This window comes from Strix uralensis, chromosome 15, assembly GCF_047716275.1.
Source record: "Strix uralensis isolate ZFMK-TIS-50842 chromosome 15, bStrUra1, whole genome shotgun sequence".
Lineage (NCBI taxonomy): Eukaryota > Metazoa > Chordata > Aves > Strigiformes > Strigidae > Strix > Strix uralensis.
Window position 1 is genome coordinate 17,154,040 of NC_133986.1, and position 24,197 is coordinate 17,178,236.

Consider the following 24,197-nt stretch of genomic DNA (forward strand, 5'->3'; position numbering starts at 1 on the left):
CAGCTAGATGTTTTTATTAAGTTTGTTTCCTGATGTGTTTTCTCAAGTCAAAGCTCAAACACAGAAAAGATGTCTTGCAGGCAAGTCCCAAGGGGAGTCAACCTTCTTTTACAGGGCAGGTGCCATTCAAAACAACTAACAAGCACCATAAAAAGATGGTGTGGATAGTTCTGAGTCCACCACCAGCACCCCCATTGCTCCTCTGAAACTTCTGTTGATGACATCATTGCCAGCTCAGAGCACTCATTCCACTCCAGCACCACGTTCATGAGGTGCAGAACCAAGAAATAACTGAATTTTGTGATCGCCACTAGAAAAAAGGAATTGGTGCCTCTTGACTCACTACTGAAGGCCAAATTATATCCCTAAACTAGATCAAGTGGTCTAAGTGCCTCTCTATACAGCTCTCCTTATGCTGCCTTGTCTTTACATGTAGGGCTCAGGTATATGAACAGCTTGCCCCAGTATATGAAGTTATTACTTCTGTTAAGTGGAAGTGTAATTGACTCCGCATGCTTTCAGTCCAATGCAAACAGAAGACAAGATTGCTAAAATTCAAGCAAGAAGTGCTTAGTGCTTTTACAAAATCAGCCCAAGAACGTGTACACATAGTTACTGTGGTTCAGCTGACACAAGGTAACTTGATCTTAGTTTTTAGCACAAAGTTGTTTGGAATGACAGTAGCCCCAAATGCTGTTCTTTAACCTTCAGTGCCTGCAGTCCACCACAATATTCAGATGCCGGTATAAAAGTGTTTTCTTTACACACACTGCTGTGCAAGGAACTTGGTATCATGACAGTTCCAGAGAGGCCAAATGAACAAGAATTAATACTGAAGCTGTAGACACAAGGCCTATATCTCTAGGTCTTTAAACTTCTAGAAAGAAAGAGTTACCTCCTCTTAAGCTATGTGCAACTGCTGTAGTCTGCCTTCAGTACAAGTGCCTTGCCAGACTCCACGCTTAAGCCCTTTCTCTACACTGCCTCCAAATTCAAGCGTTCCTCCTCTGCCTCCTCTTTCCCCCACCACGTAACTTCAGACAAGTGTAGTTTTAAACTGCCGGAGGAAATAAGCCCATCTATTGCCTAACATGCCCCATCTTTCTGTCTCTCCAACAGCACGTGAATGATCAGAAGAGAATACCATTAGAGCAAGGACAGTTAGGAATCATTCCTCTCTCTGAAAACACATACAGCCTTATTCTCAATTACCTTACATCTTGCAGTTATTATCAATGCAAAACTGATGTGAAAACAACATTTAGATTTGGTAGCATTTTACACCTACTTTACACTGATGTAGAATATGCTGCCATGTGCCCATGACTATGAGGAAAACCTTGAAGGCAGAGTAGTTTTACAGAAAGCCAGTCACCTTAAACAATAAAGGCAATACAGCTGCATGACCTTGCTTTTAAAACTCATGTGTCCTTCATTATACTGACATGAGCAGCTAAAACTAGTCACAGGAGCACTTACTCATGTGCATAAGTGCCAGCAAAATCAGGCTCCAAGTTAAGAGAAGATCTCAGCACTTCACTTTGCTCTGTGTGAAACCTCTAGAGGATGCGTCACAGAGGACTGATAAGCAACCGCAAAACTTCTCGTAGCAAGTACTCAACAGCACAGTCAGACTACTTTATGGAAGCAAGAGTGACTTAATCTTGTGCTCTGTATGAGCAAAACACCATGTTTTTAAGCTACCAGGTTAATTTTTGCTGAAAACACTGGCATAGTCTGCCCAGATGCAAGCAAAAATTGTGCACACTATTACACGGATATACACCCTGGCACTGACAGAGCAGCAAAGCAGGTTAATGTGCAGGAGCATCACCAGAGAACAGTAACACAAATCCAGAGGGTGGAACACAAAACAATAAAATGCTTTATTGCTACTGTTCACTTTTTTCCTGTTCTGGGAAGGACGTAGAATGTATTCTAAAGAACACATGATTCAGGCAATCTGTAGCAATGTTGTAAAATGTTCCCTCACTTCATCTACAACCGAAATCAGACAAGAGTATTTGCCTGAAAAGGGACTACACAGAGCCACACATTCTCCTTTTCTCCTTATATTCCCTTTTCTCCATCTTAAGAATGGACAAACCTGAAGACAAGGCCAAGTCTCCTGGGGCAAAGGAACAGAAACATGTTATTAAAATAAAGTGTGCACATAAGTGGTTTCTGTCTTGGGATCTGAAAACCAAGTTTAATTAACCAGCTGAGTGGAAAGCACAGTTTATATAACGCAGACTATCTGTGGACTCTCACCCCAGTCATTCCACACAACCCCCTTTAACTGCTAGTCTACATAATAGCAATTTTTGCTGGTAAAAATAAAAGTAACTGGGATGAGGGATCTAGATGCCAACTTTCACAAGAAAGAAGAAACAGGTGTTTAAAATCGAGGAAGTTGAGACTGATCCATATTACACAGGCTACTAAATAGTTCTGTAAGGGAAACGTAGCTTCGTTGCTTCTTGAACTCCTAGAAATTAGTTTCTCATCACATAGAAAGTTATTCAGTGCTAAAAGGATATTGACAGATTCTGCCACTGCCAGTGAAAGAGATTCCTGGAAAGTGTTTGAAGACTTCTACCTTTCTCTACCTGTACTCTGGAAGTCTGATTTCTGAAATACTGTATGCTTATGAGATAAGCCAGTGAACAGTGTGATAAACCTGGAAAAATTTTAGCTCTGGGAACAACTGAGGTCTGTCTATTGATTACTTGATCATCCAGTTGTCAGGCCACAGAACTGTAATTTGGTGGTTTGTGATTCTGTCTTTGGTTTCCAGTGTCTCCATTTTTTTTTAAGATTCAGCTCAAGAGACTGTCTCCCATTCTGTGTTTGCACAGTTCTTAGCTCAGTGGGTCCTTAATATTTCTTGGGGAATTTAAATGAGGCTACCATCCAACCAACCAACACTTAAGGTTAGCTTCATGTTGCATTTAAGAGGATCTAACCTTACACTGCTGCAGAAAGAGGGGGGTTTGTTTCATCCTGTTCACTCTCATCTATTGCATCATACCCATCTATTTTACCTATCTATTCAGCAACAAGGCTGCTGCTTCAGCTTGCAGAATTGATGGAGAACTAATTAATTTGGGCAGGGTGGATTAGTCATCATTGAAGGAGTGAAAAGGGGACCATCTTCAGTGGAAACTCACTGCTAGACTGAATGCAAAGGTGAACTGCACTCTGCTTGCAGGGATTTACAGAACTTCCCTGGGTGTTTGGCTCAGTTCTATCTGCATGTGTACTTTAAAACTATGGCTAAGCAGGTATCAAATGGAATTCAACTCCTTTGTTACAGCATACAAATTTCTGTGAAAACCTCACACCAATTTTATCAAAGAGAACAAACCTCAACCAGGGCAGTTAAATACCAAACTATTCAATAACATTCCCACTGGAAAAAAACAAAAAGGGTTTTTCCAGGCATTAAAAAAAAAGGTAAACTCAGATAATTACATATGATATGCGCAGATATCCTAGTGAACATTTATAGCAATTACTTGAAATTCTGATGTCACTCGCAATAGATGTATCAGCTGGTAGTTTTAAAAACTTGATCGTATATCAAAAACTATGACCAATATTGTTTTCTGTGCATAGAGATAAACATCCTGCTCAAGGATCTGAACTCCTATTTAAAAACAAAACCAAACATTAAGAATAAAAAGCACTCAGTATGGTTCTGAGACACATATGTGGCTGCATTGCATATTCCCTGCCTACACTGACAGTGTGGGAGCTCTGTTAGTCATCTAATGCGCATATTTGCTTGGCACAATGCCTTTACTTTCTTATGCAGGCAAGAAAGATGATCACCAGTTTATTGTATTCTTACATCTTCATTGCATGTTCATCAGACAGTATGACCAGGCCTTCCCAATTCAAACTACAAGCTGTTAGGAGACAGACCAGTTCAAAGTGAAGCCCAGGGACAGGGAGGTTGTTAAGCACATCTGTAAAGACAAGGGTGACTTTCAGATTCATGCTGCTTAGACACATTTTTTGGTGGGAACTAACAGAATGTTTATTTTAAGAATAAGGACCTTTTATTGAATAGAAGCCTAATTTAGTTTTGCTTCCAACCCTGAACCAGATCCTTTTACTATCTTCAACAGCATTAGAGGCTCTCAGTCGGCTTGCTTTAACCGTCCTTCTCTGCCTCCGTTCTGAAGGAAGCTGGAGCAGAACCTGAATTTAGTTTTCACGTAAGGCTGTCGTAAGACTTCCTTGCCCAGACTACAGCAGGATCACACAGATCGCGTCTTTCTGGCATCCCAATTTCATTTAAACCATACAAAACACATACAAGAAAGGTGTGCCTTTTTAGTGTAATGTTGATAATGAGACCTGAAGAGGAAGGGAGGAAGGCAGAATTTCCAGGTGCCTCAGTGCTGTGAGACCTTGAAGAAGCAACTGGCTATTTCCCCTCCCAATGGCCCAGGACACTGCAAATTAGTATTTTACCATGAGATACTCCATGTTACAACCTGCTTTGTATAGAATTAACAAAGCACCAGTTCAATTGCTGACACACAATGGAAGAAGTGCTTCAAGGGGACGTGGCTCAGCTGTTACTTAGGTATCTCAGTGGTGAACCCACTTAACACTGACTACTGTATTTATATCAAGAAGTCTCATGCTGCCCCACTCCACTGTGGAAACCGGCAAGGCCAGCCTTCAAAGGCAATCTGGGTCTGCCTTGCAGGACCTCTTCTAACCATTTCTTATTTTAAGTGCCTTTGGCAATATGGGCTGCCATGTCTCTGCAGTTTTTGCCCCAGATGTGCACAAATTTGCACTCCTGAGGACTGCAGTGCTTTGGTGTAATGTCTGCTGACTACGCCCAGTGTGTTAGTATCTAGCTGAAGGGAACAGCTTTTGACAAGCAGGAGTTCAGAACAGGTAAGATCTGGTCTGATCTAGTGGAACTCTGTCTTTAAATTCTATGATGGTAAGACAGAAGAAATACGTGGGAAGCATCCACAATAATCAACCATCTCAAGTTAATTAGCAATTAATTTAGTGAGCTACTAAAGTCTAGCAAAGATGAATCCTGAGAGATTCTGGTCACAGTTACCCTGATGTAAATCTAGATTAACTCCTAGAGAGAACATCAATCTCCATGACAGTTACTTCAGATTTACACCCAGCTACTCTGAATTTGTGCACTTGTTTTCACAGCCGTGTGGGAGATCTGTCTCAACACAAATCAGCTCTGCTCTCCTGCAGATTCTGCAAGGTACACAGAGTTACATTTCTGTAAAAATCCAACCTCAGTGAAATGGGGAAATTAAATTCTCCACTCCGATGAAACCTAAGCCTCCCACATAACAGACAAAAACCCTGCTACACAGCCAGCCACTATAAGTGGTCACAATACCCTCCTCAGCTCTCAGTCTTTGGGCAGCAAGGATAATTCCCTCTCACTGGATTTCACAAAGCACAACAGGAAGCATCAAAATTACTACATTCTTCTGCCTAGGACTCTTATGAGTATTAAGAATACCAGATCCACAGAGTGCATAGTTTTGACCCCAGTCTCACAACCTTACCAAAATCCACATAAGCCTTTCAAGGTCATCTTTCTGAGAGGGTAAGGAGGAGGTAGATACCTCCTGGCCATTAGCACTGCCCCACATGATATACACTGCAGCTGTGTCAAAGAAATTTGATAGGAAAAAGGAGTTACTGTCCTGCCACACAGCCCTTCGCCCTTCTACCAACTCTATCCAGCTCTGCATCCCCATGCCTGCACAGCCATCACTTCCCCCATCCTTTACCCCTTAAACTAAACTCTGAACTAAAATGATATAATGCCCTTCCCACCCACATGAATCTCAATCCAAGTAAAGCAGCACTGCTCATGAAATTCTAAGTTGCTTCAGGTAAGGAAATGTTTGTATGCTTCTGGGTGAGCCAGAGTACAGGCCATAAGTAACAAAGAGCAGAAACAGATCACAGGCAACATACAAATGCAAGTGCTGTAATTCTGAATTCAACATATGTCCAGAGAGCTTGTCAAATGGTTTGTGGAAACATTATGGAGTCATTTTTGCTAGATGGTTCACATTAAGAACTTGCATCAAACTCATTCGTGTGCAGATTTTTATAAGCGAACTATAAATCTCCCCATACCAGCCTAACTTTGAAAGAACTGAACACATTCCTATCCCCATTCCACTGACAATTATGCTTGCACTGCAGATCCTAACTGCCTCACCTAGTTTTATCCTTCGCAGGAACTGGCTATCTGAAGGAGTCCAGAATCTGCTTGCTATTCTTTTGTTTCATGCTGTAAGTGGGGTTGACAGGGTTACTCAAGATAACCCAGCAAGCTCAGAGCATAGTCTTCATGCATTCATAAGGATGTTTCAGAGCTGTAGTTCATTTTGGAGTATTCTTTTCTGCTCTCACGTGCACTATAATTATGAAGACTGTTTTGCCATTAAATATTAGTGTGGATTCATGATCTCTCAGCATCGAATCTCCATCAAAACAGCCTGATCAGCTTATGAGCAAGCATCATACTAGCAAAGCATATGGCATAAGTAAAGGTAGCCAAAATTTTCATGGTCCCCAGCGCTTGCAGAGTTCAAACAGCGTAAGTCAAATGCATCCACAAATCAGTCAACTCACAGTAGAATACACAGAAGAACACATGTCATCACTAAATAAGCTTTTGTCTTCAGTAATATTCTAAAATTTTTTAAAAATTAAGCTATTTTCATGGTTAATGCTAGATTGGAGGGTGCATATTTTGAATCTATAAAATTGCTGGAAAAGGGACAGTCGTTTTAGAGTGAAGCATTTTAAAGGACCCACTAATTCATTTACTTTCTTTCAAAAAAAAAAAAGCCATTTTTTTACAAGAAAGATTAGTTCTCACTTAAGTATTTAAATGAAGTGGCTGGAAACTATTTGGCAATCAACAACTTGAAAACAAAATGGTAATTTTTAAGGTAGCACACTTTGAAAGGCAGTATATAATAACTAAATAAATGCTGAGCTTTATAAAAGATGACATTTTAGCTAAGCAACTCTGCACAAAAGAATTTCTTCTACATAGGCCAGTTTGGTTCTTATAATTAGACCTCCCCAAAACTATTAAACTTTTAAAAACTTGTCTACAGATACAAGTTATGTCACAGTACAGGGTAAGTATTTTAAGAATAGCTATTCCAGAATGACTATGGCTGTACATGAAGTTGTGCAGAAAGTTACTGCACAGTGATGTTACATGGATAACCTGTAAGTAGTACAGAATATTGTAGCAACCCACAAAATAAAACAATTCAACGTTTTTCCGAGATGAAGCAAAATCATCTAGTCTTCAGATATACCAAGAACTAAGTAAATACCGCAGCACCCTATAATGCTTATCTCAACCTCCATAAAATTACTGTTCAGAAATAAAGTTAGAATTACACATAAATCTCAGGTGCCTTTTCTGAATTTAACTGAGCTTCACCAACAGGTGAGAGAGGAATTCAACTGCTTACTGAAGGCTGGGCATGAATATCCTGCTTAATTTCTAGAAGACTAACTGGACACAAAGCAATTTGTCTTTGTACTGTTTCTCCAGGATCTCCCCAGCTGACTCATCCTCCTGCCTAAAGTACAGCATGAAAGTAAAACAAAGGAAAACAGAATCTCTCACATTATCAGAATCAAAATTGCTTTGTATAGTAGCAAGAGATAGACTAAAAACAAAGTGGATGCCAATTTGCAAACTGCCATTAAATTTCCAGGAAGCTAATCCACCAAGGAGTATACTGCACCCTAGAGAGTCCTTAATGAATAGTGTCACATTTGCAATAGGCTAGTTAAGGTTGTGTCAGCATTTACATTATAAATCCCTAATTATATGTCAGCAAAACAATCCTGAAACTTAGTGAAAGATGATATACAGGGTTCCAGTCCAGGAAGACAGACTCTGGGAGAGAGGTGGGGAGAAAGTGTTAGTGTCAGGGTAGATTGGATTTCATGTTTTAATTTGAAAATACAAAAAAAAAAAAAAAAAAAAAAAGAAGCAGCTTGGAACCATTTCAAGTTCCAAAAGCAGAGAACATTTTGGCAGGCATTTAAGGCCAAATCTTGGAGGTGGTAAATGCCCTTGACTCTAATCTTAGTGGGACATATGGGTGGTTAGCATCCCCCCAAAGAATGGGGGATTGATTAACAGTGTCTAAGTACTGATTTATATCAATGAACGTTAAAGCACGGAGCTGTTTCTGCGGTCTAGATCACAGTCCATCTATACTTGCTCCGTTATTCTTGGTTTAGAGAGCTTGATCCTGCTTCCATCACAGCGCTGATGATGTCTACAGTTCACGGTCTGGAGGATAAGCACTATAAACTTCCAAACATGATGAAATATATAGGATATACAAGAGCTTTATGCACAGAATACACTTTGCATTAGATGGAGCATTTCTGTCCCCTTGTTTTTATGTGGTGTATTTCACACTACCTTGGCATTGTTTCTTTAATTAGAAAATATATAGTACCAAATTTGGAGCTCCTACAGCTTCCAACCCCATCAGCTGGAGCAGAGTGCATGTCTCTGACTTCTAATTCTTGGAAATGGATTGCACTAGTGGGGAGGGGAAGCAGCATTAGACAGTGTTTATAGAATGGATGGAGCAGACAGAGGCACTTCATGACCATCCAAGTCTGCAGTAAGCGGTCTCAGTACTAAAGTAAGGCCAGTAAGGTTAAAAGTGAGGATGGTAAGGTCAAAGTAAAGCCAGGAAGTAGTTTCAGTACCAAATGGAGGCCCATCTACTGACAGCTTTCATCCTTCATTGTCCTGAGGTCCTGGCACTGGTGCCCCTAAATGTCCTGTTATACCCCACTCTGTATCCTTCAATACTTCTGTTACCTTCACAGAGGTGCACATGTGCCCCAGAACAGCCTTCAGAGTGCCTCAGGCCTTGGCTGCAGCCAGGTCTGTCCCACTTGCAAACTCCAGCCAACTGGCAGTGGGGCACAGGAGGATCCCCCTTTTATCCTGCCCCATGCATTGTGGCTGTGTGTCCAGGTGACAACAAAACGGCATCCGGGCCACAGAGCTATGCCACAGCCTCCCCTGCTTCGGCTTTGCCAGCTCAGCATTGATGACTGCCCCTTCAAAGCACCCACCCATGGAAAAAATAGTACATTTCTTCTAGAGTCCTGGGCTGTAGCTCAAAAGGCAGTGGCAGTCTGTTGTGACTTTTAAGAGAGGAAGGTGGGTAAAACAACTCGGGTCCTAGGTCTGGACTCAGGATCTCTCCGCCCTGTCTGATATGAGACTTCTCTCATTAAGACAGTATTGTCTTAATTTTACTCATTGTATTACGCATGGACACTACAAACAGGCCATATATTCATGTACATGAAAGACAACCACTCTTAATGTACCCAGGTTTGAAAAGCTTATCCATTCACAACATTAAGACCCTGTAAGTCAACAATCAAGACACTCATCCTGACTAGCAATTACTGGTTAGAAATCATACTGTAACTCAGAACCTTGCCCTTCACATGCTGTTGTCTCCCCAGCATAAATGGTGGCGAGCCTGACCATCTTGCATAATTCCCTTCTACAAACAGGTTGAGTCTATTAGCACGGTAAGTCAATCTTAAGAAGCATTCAGAGAGCAATGTTCTAGAAAAGAGAAGAGTCTTCTTGTTTCCACCATTGTACCAAATGGCATCTTCCTGTCTGCTAAATAGCCACCTTCTCAGGTTAAATTGCCCCATTGATCCTGGGGTGCCACACACATCATTGAAGGGAGCAGAAGTGGTTATCCCAAAAGGATGCAGCACCTCAAACCATCAGTGTATCACTTCTGTATCTATTTAGCCTACTGCTGCCACAGCCTTAAAAATTAATGAGTTCTCTAGGGAGTATACAGACATAATGCTTAAAGCAAAAGAACCTGCTGCCAATACTGTTTTCTTCTCCCTAGACACCACTTCAAGTCAAAACAGAATAGCAGCTTTTGCCCCCCAGCAGAGTATCAGGATCCTTTCAGACAGAAAAAATATGTATGCTTGTGTGGACAGGCCTTGAAATTTCACAACCTGCAAGCCATTACCACATAGTCTGATCTTGTTCCCTCCACCATCTGGGGTATTTCTGCCAACAAGTTCAAGATTAAGAGAAATTAAGCCTCATTTTGGGGTAAGTTCTGAAGTTATCTTGGTTCAAGTTTTGTGAAGATGCTAAACCTTGCTTAGAAATAATGACCTGCATACAACTAATGGGGGTGTTGAGTTTCTCCAGCTCTAGCACTGACTTCATTTCTCACTTTTCTGTGCAGCAGTTAACACCACACCCACAGCTATGAAATGGCATATACACAGAAACACAGGTCAGCGAAGCCATTTATGTAAGACCCCTTCTTTAAGGGACTATCTCATGCCAAGGGGAACATCAGCAGATGGGGCTCTGCTTCTGCATCATATTCTTCAAATGTGAATGCCTGGTGGGTGCAGAGGAGGATAGGAACAATCATTCTCTCACCCTTTCCAGCCCTTGCTTTTCATGGCATCACTGCACACAAAAGACGCAAAAGAGAAACAGCTTCTTTTGCCTTCCAATCCCTTTGCTTCCCCCAAAACACTCCCCACATCAACCAGTGTCACTGAGAAATAGTCTGCCAGAAAAAGGTTTAGACATCCTCCAAATGGGCTAAGCATTCGGAATTATCACCAATTACCAGCTCCAAAATGACGCAATAAGAAATTAGCACAGCAGAGGAGCTTTAAAATTTACACTGATCAAAGATCTGAGATCAGTTCTTGAACAGGAAAAAAAAAATGCTTCTCTATGACGAAGGACCAGTGTCATGTAAATCACTACAACTAGCAAGCAAGCAAGGCCTGACATGTTAGTGGGATCTCAGATTTCTGCTCATCTCTAGCTCTGGTATCTTATGAAGCATCAGCTCCTAAAAGCATGAAGCAACCAAAGAAGAAAGTTTGCAATCACAAGCAGGTAGATGCAATGCTTAAGTTCAGTATTTCAAGAAATGGCCTAGAAAAGGCTAGCTGTATTAACGTGGCATTTTCCAGGACCAATACTGGTTTCAAGATGATTATTTCCAAATACCCGTGTTCTCAGAATCAGAGAGCATGATGTCCGCTGCAATCAGTTGCAAAAGAGGAATAAAACCCAGAAGCAAATGATTCTTTCATGTATCCTGTAGGGGTGACCACCAGCTCACTTCAGTCCATGATAAAGTCCCTTACAAACAAGGGATTCTACAGCTTCCACAGAAAAGCTGCTTCTTTCATACTTGGACAACATCAAACAGAAACTGCTAATCTGAGAGGATGTAAGGGACAAAGAGGGCAGTTTGCACTTCCTTGGTTTGAAGCCTTTGTGGCAGAAGGTTACTCAGCTCTTTGTGAGAGAAACAGAGGAAAATACATAGCTAGGGGAGATGACACTTGGGCTGGAGAGGTGACAGACACAGATGGAAAGGATGAAAGCCATGCACAGAGCAGGAGAGATTGGTATCGGCTGAAAAAATGAAGGAAGAAAAGCTCATAGAAACAGATAGGAACTGGAATAAACATCCGGTTTCAAGGACAGTAAATTGGCTTAGAGATCTGCTCTCAATTTCTACTTCTGTTCAGTATCAACAACCAAGGGAGTAAGTGGGATGCCTTAATAAAGCAAATTCCCAAATGACAGCAGACAGTACTCCAGCTAGCTTTGGACTGCCTTCTCTTCCCACTGTAATCAGCAATCTCATAGGCAGAGCTTTACAAATCCCAGGCCACCAGATAAATGCCAGTAGGCTGTGACAGAACACAGTAAAGCCAGAGACAGTGTTAGCAGGACTTAGTGTTAGCAAGCTTGCCAAGTAGAAGAGAATCTTTTTCTAAACCCTGGGTACACAGGTAATGGTCTCCTCTGTCCAAACACAGGAACCAGCACCATGCCTGAATCAGTATCCTACCACTGGCACAATTTTTGGGTTAAAAAAACCTTTATGTAACATTAAAGTCATGCCCAGGACTAACACAAAGCAACAGTTCTCAATTTAATCTAATGCAAGCTAATATAATGTAATCTAATCCACTCAAGGATAACAGACTGAAAACTGATGTTCCGAGCTGCATAGAATACACTGCAGATAAAACATATTGTTGCTTAATTGATGGTTCTCTCATTATCTAGCATCACTACAAAACTTTAGAGCACTGAATCTCCTTTTGTGATCTGCTGCTCACTGGCAACATGCAGAACTGTGGCAAATGGCCAAAACTATATTCAGGAGCGAGATCTACAGTGTTTCCAATCAAGTGTTTGAGGGGTTAGGTTGCCAGAGAGCGCATACGAAATTCAAAGGGACACAATTTTTTTTTTCTAAAAAATTCAGGACATTGTACATGATGCTTAAAGCTCAGAAGAGGTAAAAGTTAAGAACAAATGGCAGCGCCTACTTCAGTGAAAAAAATACGTGATTAGAAAACTAGAGATGTTATAAAATGTACATAGCACAGCGAATGTTACACATGCTTGCAGTAATTTATCAAAGAATAGAGCACTTAAGGGCCTGAAAACATGGTTTAAGACAATAAATAACAGGCTAACACACACAGAGCATTTGGGCACTTAACTCCTTATGTCTGTCAGCACAAGTTCAGCATCACACAGGTATGTGAGAAGTCACCCTCTAATTTAAAAGAAAATGTTAACTATTTTAATTACATGGCCATTCTAAATGGGCTCTGAAGTGCAGAAGCAATCACCAGCAGAATAAAATAGCCATTACATGCTTTTTAGTCACAGTGTTTGTTACAATAATTCATGAAGCTCCCAGCAGTTTCATAACAAAGTAGTCACATCTACAGTTTCACAGAAATGATCATGTCTGTGCCAATGTTTCATCTTACCAATGTTTGCAGGCTCTGATTCCCATGTTTAGAAGAGGACTGAAACAAGCCAACTACTTAAATTATTCCACCTCTCTGGCTTGCTATTCTCAAACTTAAGGAGCAAATGGTCAGCGTAATGGAATGGTGGCAGTGATCTGTACTGGCAAGGGAGGTTCTGCTCCTAAAGGAGATGGCTACAGCCAAGCCCCAGGCTGGTAATATGCACTGTTACTGAGACTGAAAATGAAGGAACAGCTGCTGTTGGGAGTACCAAATGGGAGATGTTCTGTAAAAGAAAATAAACAAATCTAGCCATACTCAACAAGTCAAGGTACAGGAAGGAAGCAGCAAGTCTCTGCTCCTAAAAGTAAGAAGAACTCTGCAGAACTATCATAAAAAAAAATCTAATGCCTGATGAATAAAATGGATTCCCTTTTCCAGAATCTCTGGATGATGCTACAAAAAATATTAAGCATATTTTATTTACCTGTATTAAAAAAAAAAAAAAAAGGCAAAAAAAATCCGAACCCCAAAAAACCAAACAGGCAAGTGGAATTCAGTAAATTCAGAAGTTGTATCATATATCCAAGGGAATGCTTTAAATACCATCTCTAGCAAAATAAGCACTCTCTTAAGAGAAGCTGAATCAAGATGCCTAGCTTGCTTCTAAGTGTCCTGACCTAAACAGTATGACCTAAATCTTGCAAGAGAGGAGAAAAATGAAACCTCAAGTCCATAAGGATTCTTACTGCCATTAGCAGGCCTGCAACAGTCTGCCTTCCTTATTATTGTATAGGAGTATATGCCTGTATTTTAAATAGCCCAAATTTTGGTCAAGTCCAAGACACCACTATGAGATCCAAAATTTCATTATTGATTGAGAAACACATGGAATGCATCCAGGGAGATCCAGCTGCCTGCCTTTTGAGTAGGTAGATACTCAGTAGCTGAACTATAAGAATAGGTCTCCAGAGTCGCTGTGTGGAAAAGCTTCTAGTGTTTGTGTGTTGTCACCACAGCTGCACATGACAGCTGTCAACCTACAACCCATGGACTGCTTGTGACAACCCGATTTTCAAAGACCAGCTGGGATCAGTGAGCAGATTCAATGGACTGTTCTGCTCCCCTGTACTTTTCTCTCAACCAAAGAAGTAATTTCTCAACTCCTCCTTTCCCTGTCCCCTTACTGTTCACTTCCAACTGTCATTCTACACACGTGAAGCAAAGCTGTGGTCCTGGCAAGCTGGTTGGAGACAGGAATGGGATATCAAAAAAGAACCCTTCTTTAAGACTGAAATTAGATAAGTATCTGCCTGCAAAAAAAAAATAAAAGACCAGTTACTGTTTTAGCCCACCTCAGCTTTTGGAATCCTGCCTTCCAAAAGGATCCACAGCTTGATATACTCCAGTGCAGCCTTCCCCTTATCTCACATCCATAGACTAGCCATCTCCACCTATAAAAGTCTGCAATGCTGTTGGTTGCTAGAAGCCTCCTGTCACTGAAGCAGCAGGAAGAAAAAGAAGGTAGTAACTGGAATGACCTGCTTTTATAGACTGCAAGTCATCTATTATGAAAATAGTTATTATTTATAGGACCTGAGAGATACAGTTCAGAATAAATACCCTCACCATGCAAAATACTGAGCTTTTTTCAGTAGTTTTGGTTATTCCATGATATCTGAAAAAGCTCTCTGCATCTTTACAAAACGCCAGCATTTGTATTTCCTAACAAACTCTAAGATACCATTAGAGGCTCATGATATTGCTGGTGTTACAAAACAGAGTATGCTCTCCCACTGAAGGGGAGCAGCAACTAGCTGCAGGGAAAAAGGGAATGTTTGTGTCTCAGAGTAGAAACCACAAGGATTGCTACTTTCTGGGGTGTGGAACTAGGGAAAAAAATGAGATACAACCTCATTTTGAAAGCAACATATACATTCATCCAAATGAATTCATCATCTAAATTTATCTAAGCCGCCCCTGCTAAGAAGTGAAGTCAGTAAAGAATTAAACTATACATTAAACAATATCATAAGTACTATGCTGTAGTTTCAGTGATGAAAGAAGGTATGCACAAATGTAATATGAGTAAATACAAATGGTCTTGTAAGCTTTGATTGAGTCTTTAAGCATGTGAAAGTTTCAGTTTCTGCTTATAATAATGTCAGAAACAATATAGGTAGGTTATGAAAAATGACCCGAAAGGAAGTATAGATGAAATAAGTGAAGGTAATCAAAGCCTTCCTAATTGTATCTCCTCAATAAAAATATTTTTTTCTAAAAGATTTTCAATTTAAATTGAAGTTCAAACACAATTTTAGAATATGTTTTAACTCACAGGCCAACAATGAATTTGTTGTAATACTTCTCTGGACTCTCATTTGCAATGATTTCATAGGCTGATGTGGTCCCACACTGCAAATACTCCACTGTCAAATGCTTAACTTGACATGAAAAACGTAACTTACAGCTTGTGTATTATGAAGAAAATCTAAAACACTTACCCCAAACAACACTTTACCAAAATTCCTGAAAATAATTTACTTTTTTTTTTTTAAAGGACAATTTCCTTCAAGCATCTTGTTTGCTGCTTTGCATGCATCAACAGCCCCTGCTGTTCCATGTCTGCTCCTCTGCCATTTATTTCAAACAATTTTATACCTTACTGACTGAAGCTTACAGACTACTCCCATTCTTACACCAATTTTCAACATCTAATTCTTAATGACACATCACACAAGTTACCTTTACCTGTACTCCTTGCATTTGAGTAAAGGGTATGCATCTCCAGACACACAGAATGCAGAGGATCTAGGGAGACTGTGATTTCTAGGTGTAATTGATTTCAGTAAACATGCACTTGAAAAAGTAACAAATGTCAGAGTCACTTCTCTGCTGCACTAGTAATACAAGATGCATCATTACCTGAATAAACAGCTACAACTGTAAATAGAAAGTATTTGTCTAAATAGAAAGTATTCTGTTCACTATACAGATACAGAACAAAGGAGTGGATATGTAAGACAACATTTAACCTTAACTTCTCATACTGAATTTACAGATGAAAATATGTATCTTTACCAAAGCATACGTACTTTGAAGATCTCTGTGCTTTTGTTACACTTCAACTTGCACTATTATTGGGCTCCTTTTGTTGTTTTATTCTCCTTTAAGTTTACTTCTGCAATAGTAACTTAGATCTAAGAGTCTGTCTACAAAGGGCTACCTACCAGAATAGTCATTCTGAATATTTAGGCATATACATTTCCATGTTCACAGTCTGCTTCAGAAAGAGGTGTGCACGTGTGGAAAATAAGCTTTGTATGCTACTGTTAGCAAACTTCCATATGTAAATTAACCCTCATCTTCCCCATGAAATACATCCATCTCCTACATCTCTCAGGGTCACACAGGAGTGAAAGACAGGATTTGATCACTGCCTACTTACAAATAGAAACACACTTTGCAAGATTGCTTTCTCCATTTAGTGTTTCTTACAAGAACTGTGTAATGAAGGTGAAAGGAAATGGAAGCCAGAGATAAGATTCTCCCACTTCCTGAAATGGAAAAATAGAAATCCACTAGACTTGTCCACTAAAATATTCACTGACATTGATTTTTTTCCCCAGGAGCAGTTATCAATCTTACATCTGCCAAGTACAGTGTTATTTTTGTATTTAATATTGGAGTTACAACGGCGCAATGTATTTCAAGGCATAACATGCAGTGTTAGTGTCCTAACCTCCTGACTTGTAACCTGTTCCCTACTGACAGGGCCCTATACTGCAAAAAGCCTCAGTGAGAAAAAAAGACTTTGCAAGGGAATGGATATCGTTCAGATGAAATATTCTGCATATTTCACGATGTCAAGGATTTAATGACCTTTGTGAACTGCAGGTTTCAAACAGCCTTGGAACACTTCAAACATCTTTGGAACACACAGCTTTCAAAATGGAGATTCCTCTGGAACCAGCAGTTTCAGTCATGCTGTAAAGCTTACACCATCCATTTCCTATACTTCCTAGCAGTTTTAGAAACAGGGTAGTTCAGATATGATGGGGGCAGATCTCAGGTTCACCAGGGTAAATAAAATTACTTCCTCTAGTGCAAAGCAATTCAATTCACACTCGCATGTAGAGAAAACCTAGTTGCTCCATAGTCATATTAGTATAACTGAACAAATGCATCTACAGAGGGCCTGAAAGCAGACCCTAGCCCACTATTAAGTTTCTTCAGTTCAATAACTTCTTGTAAAGTCAAGGACATCTAGTCCTCCTTAAGACTTACAATTTCAGGCTAGACTACGGTGCCATCTTATGCTGTCAGTGTCTGCCAGGAACCCTGGAGCTCTATCCTCCATCAGCTTCTTTAAGGAACATTCTTATCTTGCACAAAACTGCTGTCTTCAGAGTCCTGGGTGCTCATCAGCACTTTTAATGAAACATGATCTGTGGACAAATGAGTGGTAGAACAATTCTAGTGATATATGAATTACAACATTTGAATGATTTAAAAAAGCAGCGTAATTAAGACTAGCTGTGTCATAGCTTATGCAGTTTGACAAAGTGGTGTATGCACACAGACATCAGTTTGGATAGTGACATGTTAGCTGTGTGCTAACATGTCACATTTTAACCACTCTGTGACAGTGGGTAAAACTAGCGAGCAGGCTCTGCACACTGCAGCTATTAGTAACTTTTCACTGAAGCTTTCAAAATCTGTCTGAACCTCTGGCACATCAAGTACCAACTTTGCACACACGGGATTATGAAGATAGGTATCATCCTAAACAAATTCATGCACATAAAAGATACTGCATGCAGTTGTCACTCTTTCTAGCACTCATTGCTATTTGAGCCCAGCATCACATATTCAATTATTTTCTAAAAGATGGCTAAATGGTTTTATTATACTGCAGTGATTGACAAGGCTAGTCTGAAGGTGTTTATCTGATTATAGGTAAGGGAGATCACAGTCTCCCTGCAACTTAAGCAAGTTTGTGTCACGAACAAGAGTTCCCATTAACACATGTAGTTGTGTCCACAGGTCATCACTGCTATAAAAATGCAGTAGGTCATGCTATCTAGCTGTTATACCTATACCCATAAGCACAGCAGCAAAACACAGAATGAAACTAGTCACAATAAGGAATGACAAAGAAAACAAGGAACTTTTTTTTTTTAATGTTAGAGGTCCACCTCTTCAAAATACTAAATATTTTGGACAGCTACCCTTGACCTTAAACCAGGGTCAGACTGTTACTTTCTATTACACCAGTCCCTTAGAGCTGCAAACAGGGATTTGAGCCTAACTGAAACAAGTTATGAAAGGCTGCTCCTGCCCCAAACAGGTTAGGAGTCAGGTTCCATGTAGCAGATCACGAAGCAAGGAAGGGCTGAGAGGGAAAAAAAACCACAAACCAAGAACATAATCACTTACTGTAATTCTAGCTGGTCACAAATCAGGAGTCTTACAACGCAGGAGCTCGAATCTGACTTCTAACATGCAAATTATTACCATACTAGTTCTTTAAAATGTTGCCCAAAATCACAGGGTCAAGTTGGTTCCGTACCATTAAGGGAGGAGTCTGAAAAGAGCCAAAAAAGAATTACTGTGCCTGAACTCCGTAGTGAGATAAAAAAAAATCCTGCCACCTTCCAGAGGCATTCAAGACCCTTGCCTTTCTTCAGTATCATGGCTTGCTCACCATGTGGTAGCACACATACATATAGCATAGCATACACGTACTCTGCATGTCTTCTGGCCTTATTCTGCTAAAGATGCTTTAGTACAAATCAACTCTTCAGTTCTTAACTTTTACTTGCATGTTTTCTTTGCAGGGAGTCTCAAATACCCTCTGAAAACTAAAACTTTAACACATCAGCTTAAACCAAAACCCCATGCCCTATCATAGGTTGAATCTTGGGTCCCATCAGTCACACTTTGCTGTGGTCTACACAGCGTAAGAAGCAAACCGAAAGAGCTGCGACAGCACAATTCGCAGTGATTTGAGTGAAGATGGATTCTGTCATGCACTTTCAAAAAAGCTGCAACTCAGAAAGCCTCTTCTACAGAAGCCTACAGGGCTCTACTCTCCACTGCCTCTTTTGCCTTTTGACTCAACATCCCACAGGACAGAGTGATCTGGTTAAGCAACTAACAACCAAAAAACCTAGGAAAACTCTCTGACTTTTGGCGAGGGTTTGTTTGTGGACAATTGTGGGGTAAAGTGAAGCAAGTTGGATTCTTGAACTTACTCTGTTAGGCAAATTTACTCATTTTATTCTGGAAAGAGAGATTTTCCAATTTGTACATTAACTTCACTCCCTTTGTTGAACAAACTTAACTTCCCTATCTCATCTCTTCTGTTGACAAGCCCAAAACAGAGCTAAATGGCTGATCTTTTCAGGCAGAGGCAGAAAGTCAGAATTTTTTTTTTTTTTCTCCTGTGCTGCAAATCAGTGTAATTGCTCCTGCTGCAGCAACATCTGCCTTTCCAGATACTGAGAAAGCAGATACTGGAAAGCATCCTGCTACGTAATGGAATTTTGAGATCCAGAAAACAAAATAAATGCTCGTAAATAACTTTACTGCCCCCCCCCCCCCTTTTTTTAATCATAAATTGCGTACAGAAAACAGCTCTTCCATTTCAAACCAGTGTAGGTACTTAAAAGCTGAATATGTGTATCTGCTTTTCTGCTTTGTACTTTATCAATATTAATATCAAAGGATGCATGCTATAATCACTCAGATATGCATTCTTGTGTATTCTACCATTTATCACACTAAATTGCTACTAAATTGATGGTCTTGCTATTTAAAGGCTCTTGTTCTAGTTTTACACGCATGACATCCAGTTGGCAACTCTCTCTGCAGTGAAGTGAGAAACATTTTAGAGCTTAGCCCTTAAACCACAATGATAATGCTAAATGAGAAATTAAAAAAAAAAAAAAACACAACAAAACCACAACAAAATACTACCTTCCAGAATAATACCTATTCAATTATAACAAAATGAATTAAACAATCAAACATGATGTGCTTACCTTCCTGCACATAACTACTGAAAATGTTGGGACTCATTATATTCTAATGTAAAATAAAGAGTTCTGGTGTCCATTTTATTCACGTTCAAGTCAACGGGCTAAATTTTCTCTCTCTCAGTGGGTGCCTATTGAGCCCCTGAACTATCCTTGGCTTCAGATACACAACCCTAATTCAAATATATCAATGAAAGCACTGGCAAAAGCACTACATTCTGCTACTCCAAAGGAACAAATTGGAAAACAAGTGTAGGGCAAGCAGAGAAAATTTTTTGCTTCAGTTATTTCACACAGTAAAATACAGCACTCTGTCGTGTACCACACAACTTCCGCTGGAAACAGCATGAGCTCTGGGTCTATCCAAGATTTGAACTTAATCCGTTAACTTCTTGTTTGTGTAAGTTATACAGTCATCTCAAACTGCCGAACAAAACGCTGTGATCAAACCAAAAAAACTGCTTCTTCAGTATATACGACGCTCATGAAATAAAAAGAGGGTAATGCAGCCGCATTTCTTTTGAATCAGTAATGTACTGCTCTATCACAAGCACAGAATCTGATCCTCAGCTGCAAATCTTTGCCAGCCAGTGGAGCTGGATCCAAACCTCAGAAACTTTGTAAATAACGCTGTAATACAAAGGCTTAACCTACTAAATTTGTTTTTCCTTTCCAGATTTAATGTCAGAATCACAGTCTCGCTAAAACGTAACTGCATAACCAGATAACCATATCCAAAGTTTGAAAAAATCCTCTTAATAGCAAATAAGCTCACAGGGCACATGTGAAGCCTCTTCTGTTCCACCCCTAACTCCACCAAAATCCAGCTGCACGTAAGTCTCCAGCTTCCCAACACTTTATTGCCTACAACGCCAACTGTCCTGCTCTCAGCACTGCCATCTAGTAGAAAGCGGCAGCGTACACGGGCTGCCTGTCACACCAGCTCAAAGGCAGCGGTATTCCCGGAAAGCATCGCAAAGCTGTTGCTGCTGCTGCTGAAATTTTAACTGCAGCCAGTAGTTAACTACCGACCGTGCCGCTCTGAAAGCGGCCTCCCCCAAATCCCCCCGTCCTTCCCAAGCGAGATCCGCTATGCGCATCTACCGGCGCCTGCTTCGCGTATCCTGGCGGGGGAAAACAGGGGAAATTCACGTTGCGCGCACCCAGCGCTGTGCGCGCCGCCACCGCGCCCGGGCCCCGCGCCCGGCTCCGGGGGGCAGGGAGGGGAGCGGGCGCCTCGGGCCGTACGCGGCGCCGGCGGAGCCGGGCTGGCAGCCGCCCCCGGCGCCCCTCGCCGCTTCCCGGAGCACGGCGGGAGCGGGGCAGGCACCGCCGGCTGCCGCCCCCCCACCTCCCCCCCGCCCCAGCCCCTCGCCCGGCAGCCCCTCCGCGCATCGGCCGGGCTGATGCGGCTCGCCCACCTCCGAGCACCGTCCGTCCCCGGGGCACCGGGCGGCTGCTGTTGCATCTCTCTCTGTGCAGCAGGACGAGACGGGAAGCGGCTGCAAGAAGAGCCAGGCGAGGGACCGGACCTGCCCTGCCCTGCCCTGCCCGCCGCCCCCGCCGCCGGCCGAAGGCGCAGCCGCCCCCCGCAGCCCCGGGAGCGGCCGCCGCAGCGCGGCAGAGCCTTACCTCCCCTCCCAGGCTCCGGGGATCCGCCGCCGCTGCCCACCGTGCCCGCCCCCACCTGCGCCGTCCCTCCCAGCCCCGCACTCAGGTGCGGAGGGAGCACAAAGGCAGCGCCGTCCGCTGCGGTGCGGGGATGCGCGGCGCGGCGGGGGGCAGCGCGCCCTCACACGCCGCGCCTTTCCCCCGCCGAGCCCCCGGCCCTGCTGCGCGCTGCACCGCCACCGGCGCCCCCGCTCCCGCCGCCGGCAGCCGCCCGCACCCTCCCCGCTGCCGAGCGCCCAGCCCGCCTCAGCCCGCTGCGGGGCGCGCGCGCCGGCCTCCCCCCCCCCCCCCGCAACGACCGTTAAAACCGTTACAATTCACCCCGCGCCTCTCCTCACCCCGCCACCCCCCCCCAGGCGACGAAGCGCCCCTCAGCCTCAGGAAGTTCCCCAGCCCCGGGGAGAGCTGAGGGGGACCCGCCACCCCACGTACCCCCCCCCGCCACTGACACAGAGCGGCGGGGCCACGCAGTCCGGTCCCGTTCCGTGTCCCCCCCCCCCCCCCCGCCGGCGCGCCGCCCCCGCAGCCCCCGGCAGACACGTACTCGCCTCCCCGCCGCCGGGGGCGCGGACCCCCCGCTCCGCGCTGCCGCCAGACAGAGCGGCCTCGGCGCCCCCCCTCCCCCCCCCCCCCCCCACCCTGCGGAGCGGGTGCGTGTGGAGGGGGCACAGGTGATGAGCGGGCAGTGGAGGAGCCGCTCCCCCCCCTCCCCTCCCTGAGGCGGGAAGGTCTGTGGTGCAAAACCGCTCCCGCCTTCCCCGCACCCCGTCTCTGCAGATGCCCCCGGGAAGGGCTGCGAGGCTGGCAGCGACAACAGCCGCCCCCTCCCCCGGGAAAGCTGTTCTCCCTCCTTCTCACTCGCTCGCCTTCTTTGCAGCTCGGCCGCCTGACTGACAGGGAGCCTTCCAGCGGCCGCCCACGCGCGCTCCCGTTTCCCCTCAGTCGGAGAGGGAGATGGCGAAGGAGAAAGCATGAATGAAACAGCCAGGCAGCGAGCGGGAGCGGCCCCGGGGGGGGTCGGCTGGGCACCCCCCGCCTCTTCTAGGGCTGCTGCTTCCTGAGGGGGGGACCCGGCGGCCGCAGCCTGCCAGCGGCACCCCCAGCCCCCCCCCCCCCCATCCGTCTGCTCCGAGGGGGCCGAGAGGCCATTTTAAGACGCAGCTGCCCCTCCTCAGGGGTTCGTTCTGCCACTCGGCCCCCAGATTCCCGCGTCTGAAGGGTGCCCGGAGCACGTGGCGTGGTGCAAACGTGTAGCTGCTGCGGTTGACTTTGTGCTGAATGAATGGAGACCGTGACTCTCGTCAGCTCTAGTTTGGGTGAAAAAGCTCGGGGCTGAAGGTGGAGGGCTGATGCCTTCTCAAACCAGAGCCGTGGCTTTATATGTAGGCAACGTGGCTGATTCCTCATCTCCTATAACCCTGCTTTGCTCCACCAAAGGCAACCTGTTTTATACTGATGAAAACCCAGCACCTACTACCTGAACCAGGACTCTTATCCAGGAGTAACAGGAGGGAGGAGAGGATCTCGAAGGTTGCTTTAAGCCCACTCGGTTTCTCCAGTGATCACTTGGTACGGTGGGCTAGCCTGGTAACCCTTCTGTTCCTCAGATCAGTTGTCCCTAAAAAGGTTGTAACTTGTTGAACACATACTTCACAACCTCTGGCTGGAGACTAGAGGTTTTCCCAGTGCTTTGGCATGAATAACGTTGAGTTTGATTTGTGATGTTAGTTTTACTAGCCTAACTTACTGGAGAGTCAAAGGATTAAATGTTCAGGTAATGGGGGCCTACTGAGTCAGTGACATTGCCTCAGTATCCATTCACTGAAGGTCAGCAATTCCTCTAAGTTACTTATTTTATATATTTTCTAAATTTTATTTATTGGAATCCTTGATTGGAAAACCCAATACTGTTTATCTATCTAAATCTCTCCTATAATTTAAATTGAACAGGGCATTTTCCACTTCTGCATATGCATGGAATATTCTGTTATATGCTGTTAGATACATTGCATGCTGCACTTGAGACATATCTGCATTTGCAGTTACATAATCAATAAACATGGGTTTTCATCCCATGAATCTAGAATCAGATTCTGAGCTGTTTTAAATCAGTATGCCTCCACAAATTTAATGCCTGCCAGAAAATTTATATCAGCTAAAATTTTAGCCTCTGAATTTATAAAGCTGCTTGGGATTCATATGATGAAAAGTGTCTTAGTAACTTTATTTTTTAAATTTTGCATTCCTGAAAACTGAGTGCACAATAAAAAAATTGTCAAGTCCTTTGCTGTAGAATAACAAATGCAAGATTGTAATTTGGATGGGTCAGTGCAATTCTTTATGTATTTGTTTTATAAGGTCCTTATGTTTGCACTAATAGTTCAACATGACTCACCTACAGTACATATCACTGCCACAGCTGTTGTAAACCTTCTTCTGAGTCAGAGAATGACTTTATGACCCAGAATTCTGGCAGTGAGTACTATCCTAGTGATTTTCCCAATTAAGAGAGAATTGCAAGTTGGTATCAGTGCAGGGTGAGTCAGAGTTGGATGTTAGAGGCAAAACTGGACTCATCAGTTACTACGGGAC

The 24,197-nt window shown here is 43.0% G+C and overlaps 1 protein-coding gene across 6 annotated transcripts in view; it reads right to left on the reverse strand.

The window, feature by feature from the left end:
- The window catches only part of PTPN5 (protein tyrosine phosphatase non-receptor type 5), an 86,035-nt gene extending 63,510 nt beyond the window's left edge, over positions 1-22,525 (reverse strand). For 3 of the 6 annotated variants that reach the window (XM_074884556.1, XM_074884555.1, XM_074884551.1), the window contains exons 1-3: positions 21,356-21,477; positions 18,334-18,481; positions 17,182-17,342 (exon numbers count right to left, since the gene is read on the reverse strand). The gene's annotated coding sequence lies outside the window, so the exon portion shown is untranslated. Of the gene's footprint in view, positions 1-17,181; positions 17,343-18,333; positions 18,550-21,355; positions 21,478-22,463 lie in introns of those variants that run through there. The other 3 variants (XM_074884552.1, XM_074884554.1, XM_074884553.1) reach the window with 3 other exon arrangements.
- Between the last annotated feature and the right edge of the window lie 1,672 nt (positions 22,526-24,197).